The sequence below is a fragment of the Sipha flava genome, unplaced genomic scaffold, assembly GCF_003268045.1.
Source record: "Sipha flava isolate LNK unplaced genomic scaffold, YSA_version1 177_pilon_pilon, whole genome shotgun sequence".
In the NCBI taxonomy this organism is placed as follows: domain Eukaryota; kingdom Metazoa; phylum Arthropoda; class Insecta; order Hemiptera; family Aphididae; genus Sipha; species Sipha flava.
The window spans coordinates 64988-77186 of NW_020272091.1; the positions used below are offsets into that span (position 1 = coordinate 64988).

The window sequence follows — 12199 nt, forward strand, 5'->3', positions numbered from 1 at the left end:
ACAGACATTACAATTTACATTTTCATTTTTATTTAGAGCAATTATAAATTATAAAATATTGCATACAGTGGCGTACATTCAAATTTGATCTGGGGGAGGGGGGTTGAAAAAAATAACCAACATTAAAACCTTCCGTTTAAAACTTCCCATTTTCCTTACAATCAAACACATTACACGTATAAATATTAATAGGCAAAACAGCAAAACAAATACAAAGGTTTACATAACTCATGGCAGTTAAATATTATTTAATATGCACATAGTAAATACAGAGAATTATATATATTATATTATTAATTATTTTTAATAAAAATTCTAATCTTATTTTTTTATTGGATAGTTCAACCAGCACTTCATCAGGAGTAATTGAATCATTTTTGTTGATCGAGAGCATAGCTAGACCATTAAATCTTCCCTATCAAAATTAATTACAACATTAAATTAAGTTGATTATAATCATTAATACTATTATTTAAATTGAACATACCTCAAAAGTAGAGTTGCGTAAGTTTTTATTCTCTTGAGAGTTGCTAATATTTTAACTAACTTAAAAATATTTGGGTACATGGCTTCATTACATATGTAAATATCGTCCATTGCATTTTTTGGTTTATTCGTTTCTGATAGACATTTAAGTTTTCAATGCCAAAGTTTCAACTCATTTTTGAATACCTCATCACAATTTCCAATATCTTCTAGATCTTTGCTATACTGTTTTGTAAGGGATATAAAATCTTCTTCATAACCACTTTCTTTAAATAAGGAATGGAAGCTTGTCAATGTACTTTGGTGATTTGTAAATCTTTCTTCCAATTCATTAATGAATTTGTCTATGTACGGAATAAATACTTATACTTGATAAAATATTTCTGGATTGTTTGTTTGAATGTTACACCTGTTGGTTTGTTTTTTGATATTCTTGGTATGTTTATCGCAATGTCAATTTTCTCAGCCAGTGATTTTACACGTTCAAAAATGTCTCCAAATTCTTTTTCAGTATTCAATTTTTTCTCTGTAAGTTCTTGTTTTGTGTTTTGTGCCAATGACATAGCTTCTTTGAGATCTATGCTTGTTTGCTGAAGAACTTTTGATAAGACTAAACCTAATGCAAATACTTTATTAAAAACAAATAAGCAAATAATAAATTCGGAATTTAACATAGAGATTCTAAGTCGTCTTGCTTTTTCAGATGTATCATTGCCATTCCATTCAGAAACATCTTCCAAAGCATCTTCAACATATCATTTAGCATTCCATTTTTGAATGATTCAAAATTTTTTAATGATTGTAGCGTGAACCACGTAGGTGTCGCCACCTAGCGGTGTCCAATTATGCAACTGACACCGACGAACCCGCTCTCTTTGATATGCGCGGCGCGTCGCACCTTTCGCGTCATTTAATATCCAATATAGAGCGCTCTTTTTTCACTGACGATTTTCTTTCCGAACTTCTTTTTACATTTTCTAATCTTTCAAATTAATTTCGTGATCTCCACTGCTAAAAAATCATCAATATATATCTGTAAGCACTTCTCGAAACTACTCCGCGTCACAATACATCTTCAATTTAAAAGAAAACTAAGAAAAACCAAAAACATCGCTAATCTACACTCTGCTATACAAATCCAGATCTGACACGCTTAAATACCCGGCCGAATGAACTCAAATTCACCTCTGTCGCAGTTGTTCTGTCGAACTTCTATGGGTAATATGCATATAGAATATAATTCGTTGTATTTCACTATATGTTTAATAGTTCCCCGTAGTTAAGTTAACTGACAATCTTGCCAGTTGAACTTCATCAACTGTGATGTCGTCAACTTCCCTAGCAATAAGAACTATAGTCGCCATCCACTGTGCCGCTGCCCGTTGTATTTTATTTTTTTTTTATTACCAACTCAATCCAGGACATCCCACCGCTGGTTCAGCCACCCGCCACTTTTGCCGCGGACAAGCCAAGCAACTCTTACGGTTTGGGAGGAACTGTTCTCCATCAATCATTCAACATTTAAAACTAAAATAATCAGTAATATATCTTCATATAAATGCTATATATATTTGTGTCATATTTGTAATTTTATAAATAAATATTATTATCATCTATTTATATAAAAACACTGTCTAATATACTTGGAAATATATATATATATACGTATACCTTGACGATCCGACACATAGAGGAGAGTCAAACGTTACATGATAAAAGAAATAGATATAAGTACCTTCAATGTACTATTTTTAATAAACTTCTTAGCGTTCTCAATAAAAAAAAGTAACATTTATGCCAGTGGCGTATTTAAGGGGAGAGGGCAATAGGGGTATTTGTCTCCCCAAGACTTCTTTTTTTACTCTTTTGAAGAAGTTATAATTATTAGTTGGATTGGCTTTGCTAAATATTCATAGACACAGGGACATTTAAATAGATGAGGTGATTGATTTGTTTGTTGCCACAAAAAAAAAGAGTATAGATCTTTTATTATACTTATTTTACGAAAATATTTTTTGAATTATAACTGAACTAGCTTGAATCAGTTTCTAAAATCTTAACCGAATAAAAAAATGAAAATAAACTATTGCTTTTAAATTTCGTTATATTGTAACAGTAAGAGATTTTTGTATTTTACCCCCCTGATAAATTATCCCAAATACCCACTGATGCCTATTGAAATTGAAGTAGATTGTAATAACTCCATCAATTTTTTTCTAGTAAAAACAGTACAGCATTTAACAGCGACTAATTTTTCATTTAGTTTTCCAATTATTAAGTACCTTTATTAACCTTATTAACCTCAGTACAATTGAACACTGATCCATATGATAACCGAAATATCTTGGGTAGTATCAATTAAAATGGAAAATATATTTGTTTTATTTGATTTGAAATAGTAGACTTCATTACTCGTAATAAAAAGATTGTCAGAATTACGTAATTTATTGAATAATGACATATAAGTGTATTGAATTTTCACACTCTTAAGATTCACGTTTATGTATTTATTTTGGATTTCGTTTTCGTGTATAGAAAAATATAATTCTCACATTACTCCGCATTATTTTCATTTTTCTTTTTTATATCTTTACAAATATTATATACTTCGGGCCAACGGGTCATTTAGCTTTCAGACCACTGGCATTTTTACCGGTATTCCGGTGGGCCACTTCACCACTGGTGTAATATAACCAGTATATAATTAATATTATGTACTATACTTATATCAACTTTAATTTGTTGTTTGTTTTATAAAAAAAAAGTTTTGTTTGATTTTAATAATAGCAATATATTATGTTTCGAACAGGCAGACAAGTCTGAAAAACGTTGTACGTAAATTATAAATCATTTTCAGTCATAATGATTGTTGTTGTAAGCGAAAAGCTTTTAAGCGCCATACACGGATTCGTTCGAATTGTCGATATATATTTCCCGCCTTTCCAATTATAGTATTATTATTTTTACTGATTACTTTTTTTTCCATGCGATGTAGAATATATTGTCCAGTATACATTTTATTATGAATTTGTTTTATCGAACATAGATTATAAATAATATGATATTTTTGTTTGCCTTTCGCGATATTTTTCACATTTTTGTAGGTTTTATATTTCTTTTAACGAAATTTTATGAAAATATTCTTAACATTATAAACAATTATCTGAATATTTTAGATTTTTCATAAACCTACAAAGTTTTATTTTCATTGGCTATTATCTGGTTGAAACCGACACTCATTGTTCTAATCTAAAATCTTAATACATTTTTTACAGTTATCAAGTCAAAATGTAGTGATTCACGATGATATTTGTATTATAATATAATAGAAGATTTGAATAGAAATTTTGTTTGTTTTCTTCATAATGCTTATTCTACGATTGGCATTATAGATACATAATGCCTAGGTATTTTATAAAATACCTAGGTTACAAGTAAAATAATATTGAAAATCATGTTTTATTTACGTTGCCTTAAATGGGTCGGCAATTTGCATAATGCCTAGGCATTTTGCAAAATACATGAATTATCCATATTACCGGTAACATATATATAAAAATCTCGTGTTTGTGACCATACTCCTCCGAAACAGCTTGACTGATTTTAATGAAATTTTGTAAATACATTTCGTAGGTCTGCGAATAGGTTCTTATCTATTTTTTATACTCCTAAGTGCTATTGTTTAATAAATCGTAGTTTAATTTAATAATTTTTGTCGGTTCAGCTAGTTATATTATATATTTTTGCTTTTTTTCTAGGATATTTTATTTAAAGCGAATAAATGCATAAATACCTATCTATCTTCATATTATACTAAGATCTTATAACTAATTGATCATCTAGATCAGGGGTCGGCAACCTTTTGAACCACGTGAGCCATATTTTTTTTTTCAAATGTTTATCAAGGGCCACATTAAAAAAAAATAATTTTACATATGATATATATACTAATAATTGTATTGTTATTATATTTGATTATTTTACATAGAAATATGAGTGTAAAAAATACAAATGTTACTGGGAAAAATTGCTTTTAAGAAAAAATTAAATTTTTTGACAAATTAAATATAATGGCTTACCTTTGTTTTCAACGAAAAAGTATAAATCAACCCAAAAATTATTAAAAAAACGATATTCATCACAAATTTTTCTTTTTTTAGTCACCATAATGTTTGGATTTACTTGTAAAATGAAACTATTACAAACGCAGTCATACGTACGGGCGTAATCACGGTGTAATACTAATTGCTACAAATGCAAAGTAACTACGCCCATAGATTAAATATATTAGATACATATGTATTAAATACATAGATTAAATATATTTAAAATTTTAATTTAATGTATAAGTATATTTATAGGTATATTTGATTTATCCAATGACTGAGTAGTGCAACTATCATTATGTTCGACTCCGATTAGATAATAATAACATTTTACAGATTAAACTGACTATATAACTATATAGAATAAACATCAACTATTAACGATTAGATTAGATTTTATTTATAAAGAAAAAAGAATTGAATAGTATTGAAAATTTTATGAAAAATTTGATTGAACAAAAATAAAACACAAAAATTAACCACCTTTGTGCGGGCCATAATAAAGGATTTCGCGAGCCACATGCGGCCCGCGGCCCGTGGGTTGCCAACCACTAGATCTATCTAGATTACTATTATTCTGAACCTCCATAACTAATTATACAATGGTTTACTTACAAAAATAAATGGAAAGCTAAAAACTAAAAATAAACTTTTATGAGGTTTTTAGTTAAATTTTTTAAATTTTAATGTTCATAATTATCTAAATTAAATCGTTTGAGGCCCCTTTTATGCCGAGGCTCGTGTGAAATTATACCTTTATCTATATGTAGCTCCGCCACTGCGCCGTGTAATATACGGTTTCTTGAAATCTTACGACTTCTTAAATTTAATAACTTACCGATGATCTATTATTGAAATTTCGGGTAACATATCCAGTGACATATTTTCAAATTGTGTGTGTGTGTGGGGGGAGGGGGGGAGGGTGTTAAATTTGTTTTAAAAAATAAGTGGTTTCGTAATATTGTAAAAAATACTTATAGGGTATGAATTAATAATTATATTATTATATTATTACTATAAATACAAACGAAGAGTTATTTATAATAAAATAGGTAAACATCCTTTTTTGTCAGTTCATCAAGAACTTCTTCATATTAATGTTTTCTCTGTACTTTTATACCACATAATTTATGACTTTTGAACCTTTTTTTTCTCTTGGAGGATAGGGGCAAGGTACCGCAATGTTCTAAAAACAGTTTTCTCTGTCCCGATTTAGTTTTTCTTTTTTCGCTCAGCAGACCGTTGTACCTTGAAAGAAAACTATTTTTTATCGCGTTTGACAAACGTTTTTATCACGTTAAGATTAAGAAAACACTTTTTCCACCTTGTTTTGAGTACCTATTCTCGTATTAAACAGTCGTAATCAAATTGATAATTGAGCGAATAAACAAATGAACACCAAAAAAATACGTGTCTAAAAACATATATTATTACATGTTGATTGAAGACGTTTTATGCATAGTGCACATCTGTAAAGACTATATAACAGGGATGGTGAACCTTTTTGTACCGGCGTGTCAAATAAAAATTTTGGTTGGATTTTGTTTTCCCAGCGTGTCAACTAGTTTGATAACCCTTTTTCATACTTAAAAATTTCTACATTCATGGTTTAAATGATAAAAAAAAAGTCAAATATTCCGTTATCAAATAATTTAAATATAATAGATACCAAAAAGTAACACGTAAGTATTTAAAAAAATTTAATTTATAAAAAATAAAAAATATTGAAATGTTAAAATATAAAATGGTTATACATGCATTTTTAATGAGAAATTTGTTGCTTCGTCTTATTGGCTGATGAATTAATTCTTGGACTGTAATTGGTTGATTTTAGTTGAACACATGTTTCACTTAAATCTGTTCCAATACGATTCCTTACAGTTGACTTAATAAAATTCATGGAAGAAAAAAGCTGCTCACACACATAAGTAGATCCAAACATTGTCAGTAAAGAAAAAGCTAGTTTTTTCATAGATGCAAATGAATTTGGAAGACATTTCCTTTCATTAAGAATCAAATTTTCCGATTTAACATTCCTACCAATTTCATGATGATTATTTTTCAGCTTATTATTCAAATTAATAAATTTATTTCTCCAAATATTACTTCCCTGAAATTCTATTGACTCCATTTCTAAATTTTCAATACTTAACTACTCAACAAAACTAAGTTCAAGTTCGTCAAAAGTAATATTATGTAGATTTATTAATAATTCTAAAGTTGAATCTAGATGACGAAATTGGGAAAATCTGATTGAATATAATTCGTATGCATTTTTTAATATGTTTACATATTTTGTTATTAATAATTGCTTTTTCAAATAAGGAAAATATTTCAAGTTTTCATTTTGTAGATATTTACAAAAAAATTCAGTTTCTTTTTCAAAAATTTTATTATTATCAAACATAGTTAAAACTGTTTGATCTCGGTCTTGGAGTTTTTAATTTAAATCATTATAAATTGCATCAAAATCTGTGAAAAACATCAAATCATTCAACCAATTTAAACCAGTAAGCTCTGGATAATTTTAAGATTTATCTAACAAAAATAAACGTACTTCTTCCAGTTATTCAACAAATCGATGAAGAACTTGTCCATGACTCAACCATCGAACACTGTTATACATAAGAAGACCAGTGTATTGCGATTTGACCTCTTCTAATAATTTGACAAACAGTCGATTGTTTAGTGCTCTAGATGTTATGAAATTGACAATTTTTGTAACAGTTTCCATTACTTTTTGAAGCGATTTCATACTATCTTTTGCACACAACGCTTCTTGGTGTATAATACAGTGAAAGTTGATGATAAGATACGAAATTTCATTGGAAAAAGTTTAATAAATCCATTGTGTTTACCAACTATATTTGGAGCGCCGGTAGTAGTTATTGAAACAATATTTTGAATATTGATTTTTAAATTTATAAACTCTATGTATTTCAGTCATATCACGACCAATTGTTCTAGTAGAAATTGTTATTAATTTTATTAATTCTTCTTTCATAATATTAACCTTAAGAAATCGAACAAAAATTGCTAAACGAGCCTGAGAAGTTACATCTATACTTTCAACAAGACAAATCGAAAAAAAGTCTGCTGAAGCTAAATCAGTTTGAAGCTGATTTGATATATCACCACTCATACATAAAATTCGTTCTTTAACAGTATTTCTACTATTAGATAAATCTTGAATACGTTTTATTATTTCATTTTTATTCGCAAAATCATGAAATAAAGTATTTGATGTTATTAAAAAAACTTCTTTTATGTATTCTCCATCGGAAACTGGTTTACCATGCTGTGCAATACAGTGGGATACAGAAAAACTAGCAGCTCTTAAATTATTATTTGATTTAAACGCAGCTTTGAAATTATTTGATTGATTTTTAAAACGTTTCAATTTTTGTGAAATTAATTCCAACTTTTCTTCAGTTGATAATATGTCTGAAAGAAAATATGTCCATATGAATTGTTTTAAAACGTCTTTTTACATTAAAACTGCGACTAACTACTGTTTCATTACATAAACAACATAACACTTTATTATTTTTTTGAACTACAGTATAATCTATGGTCCATTGTTCGTGAAATGATCTCCCACTTTTACTTTTTGACATCATTTATTAAAAAATATAACCTTTGAATTATTATAAAAAGAACACTCACCAATAATGAAAATAGCCAAAACGATACATTTAGACTAATCAAAGGCAATGATAAAACACATGAAACACATTCGATTCGACGAATGAGTAATAACTAACAATAGCCGTGGACCAGTTTTACACGTTATATCCATTTTATTAAGATACACCTAATAAAGTACTTATCAAATAAGATTTTGTTAATGAAAAGTAATAAAATTAATAGTTGTTGAACAATGTAGATATTCAATTCAATGCATGTAGGTATAATACCATAAACATATTATTTCATTTTTGTAATCTCAATTTAATTTTAGTTTACATCCCATGGTTTTTGATGACAAACTTTTACACAATTGCATGTGTTATTATAATAGTGTGAACATGTTACTCTGTGACACGCGTGTCATAGGTTCGCCATCCCTGCTATATAATATGTAAGCAATACACTGGTCTCACAGATAATGAGTTTATTTTATAAATACTACCTTCTTGTTATTCTTTGTTCGACTCTATTCAACGTAGTAAGTTACATATAATAAAAGACATTATATAATATCATTGGTTACATTTATTATTTGTAATCACTGAAAATATGCACATGCTACATTTTTTCAAAGAAAATTATGTATTTAAAGAAAAAAAATTGTATTTATTTTTAATAAAGATATAATATATAATAATACAATGTACCTACACTTTGTATTACCCTATTAATTGTACGTAATACTACTTAAGAATTGAAGGAAGTGGAAGTACAAAGCGATCGTTTTTCTTTTTAGACGTGCTTCTAAGTATAATTATTTTTTTTTTTTTTTAAGTAATTTTCTTGAAAAACAAATAATTGTTAATTTTTCAATATTAATTGTTTTATTTTGTATGGTTTTATTAATTCTTTTTAATTAGTTGAGTTTTATTAATTATTTTATTAAACACGATAAGTTTATACTACTTTTGTCGACAGTTTAACTCTAATTTTAATAAGTATTATTGCTTGTAATATACATTTTTTTAATTTGAAATTAAAAAACGTTATTATAATATAATTAGGCATGTGCTACGGACGAATAATTATTGAATTTCACTGATACTCGCAGGTGAAAAATGTATTTTAACTATTATTTAGCTTATTATTTGTTTGATAACTATGAGGAGCTAACATTAATAAATTTATACATAATTTTTTTGTTATTCAGCAAATTAGTCGCATTAATCATTATTATTTTCTAATTTTTAGATTTTGATCACCACCTATCTCCTCGAAGTGTTTATCTTAGAATGGTGATAGGAAACATAAACGAACCAGTTGCTTAGTTATTAACAGATATATTCTTAATACCTACGTTATTATTCGTAAACATTATGTTTAGTGAAAACGGGATTTCAAGTGAAAAAAATTGAACTTCTAATTTTAACAGAACAAAGACATTTATCAAAGAACCGTCAAGTTCGTTAGAGGCTCTACTGTATTTGTACAACATAATATGCTTGCACATAGGGATAAATCATCAATATAATATACACGTATACGCATAGCCATTGTCGTCTTGTTGATATATAAATTATAATATACCTACGTCACGCTGCTGATACTTTGTTCGAGCTCGTGTCATATTATTATTATTATTATTGTTGTTATTATTATCATTATTATAAGTGGCGTGCGCGAGACGTATTGCCCAAACAATCGAATTATTGTGGATATTATTACTGCGTACGTCCGTATAGCGGAACAAATTGCGCATTGTTCGGGATACACGTACACGTAAATGTGTGTACACATGCACACAGTTATCGATTATATTCATCGCTGTAACAGCCAAAGGTCCGACCATAGATGTGTGTGAGATGTATAAAATAATATACTTAAACGGTCGTTCCATCGGAGTACCTAATAAATTATTAACTCCGTTGATGGATAAAGCGTCAGAATCTATTTAGTCGAAAATATGGTCGTACACATACGCTACAGCGCCGTAGCAGCCAAGAGGCGTACACAGAGTGGTGATGTCTCGCAATGCTGATCTCGAAATTTTCATACGTGAACCAAGTATACATATAAATACAACTTTTTTTTTTTTAAATAATTTTTTCTTTTAATAGTTTTATCATTTTTTATTTTTTATTTCAAGCTCCGTGACACAGAATATTTGAAATATTTATACACAAGTCGAATACCGATTACTTAGGTAATTAATTCCGATTATTTAATAACCTTAAACAATGAATTGATCGTTCGACATTTGTTTTTGTGCGATGTAATGATCTTTTCGGATAAATGTTTTGTTCTATGATATTAAAAGCACACGAAAGAAATAAAAACAGTTATACAATTTACAAGAAAATAAGAAGGGATAAAATTATAATTTTTTTTTACAAATGTGTCGTATAGTAGGGTATAACTTTAAATTATATGAAAACAACACATACTAAAATCGACGGAGAAAATCAGTTCTCTACAGAAAAAAAAATTTAAAAAATATACCCAGTATAGAATAAACATTTGCAAAAATCGTCAACATCAATTTTGACGAACTGCAGTCAAAATAACATGATAGTAGTGTAAATAAAATAATATTGTAATATGATTGTAGTATGATACATGCATTTAATATATGGCGCGATTGAATTGGCTCTCAAAATCAGATAGTCAGTAATTTTTCATTTTCATTGGCTCCCAGAAATTTACTATTGAATTAGATCTTTGCAATTTATTTTGTATATTCATTGGTTACCAAAATATTAGAACATCATTTTGAGATGCTAAATCATATACATCAGACATATATTTTATACAGACGTACAATTAAAGGAGAACAATTTAAATATTATTAAAACTAATTTATACTTACCACCCGCAAGTGCACTGGCATTTGAATTCAAAAATCATTATTATAAAATACGAAAACCGATATAACAGCATTTGTAGCAAGCATTTGTCATATTATAGCTCACGTAGAAGGTGTTAGAAGGATTGAGATAATATCTAAATGTAATATTTATTTTCTCTAGTCATGACATTTTGACTGTAAAAATTAAACTTTAATCTTTAAACAATAATTTTTACACAATATTTAGGAGCCAATTCGTATGCGCCCCTAATATAGTGTAGTGTTTATAATATAAACTTTATAGAGACCAAAGTTATTGTTAATTTAATTTAAATTAAAATTTATTTTGTTTAAAAAATTAAAATCATAAACGATAATAATGATTAAGGGCATACATTACCTAGGTAGATATGTGTGTGTATATTTACATACACGATGGGTCATTCAACAGGTTAGGTTGTCATCGACAAGTCGAAATTAATTCCAAATTCGGTAGCGTATTTCAGTGCATTAAACGCGCACATAACGCTGCAATGGTGTTTTATTTTAAGGCGAACACTACATGTTAGCATTGTTTTCACTCGATTATTATAATAATACACTTCCGTAAAAAATAACACGTTCGTGTCGCTTGAGTTTAATATGTACAAGCGATATGAGATTCCATATTTTCACTTAAAGTAAACGCGTCATCCCCTTATAAATACATATTATTTCAATAATAACATATTAACATACATTATAACAGTATGCGTATAGTGAGTCTAGGGCTCGTACGTACATAAAACTTGATCCTTCTGAATTATGTATACAACATTCCTTACACACACACATATTTATATTTATATATTGTATTATGTATTTATAGGTGTATACGAAACGTATTGATGTTCGTAAATCCGGAACATTGATTATACGCGAACGCGCACGTAGTACGTATTACTCGTCTATATATGTATATAATATATATACATACTTATATAATACTATTACGCAGTCAAAATGTAATGGAGAAAATTCCCTACAATAAATAAAAAGTATACACATAATATAGGTGTACTGCGCACAGGTATGTATTATATCGTTTTGAGTTTTAAAAAGACGAGATGGGAAAAGAAAAACACGGGGAACA

At 28.2% G+C, this 12199-nt stretch overlaps 1 pseudogene; it reads right to left on the minus strand.

The window, feature by feature from the left end:
- Nucleotides 1-310: 310 nt before the first annotated feature.
- LOC112680497 lies at nucleotides 311-1231 on the minus strand (annotated as a pseudogene).
- Between the last annotated feature and the right edge of the window lie 10968 nt (nucleotides 1232-12199).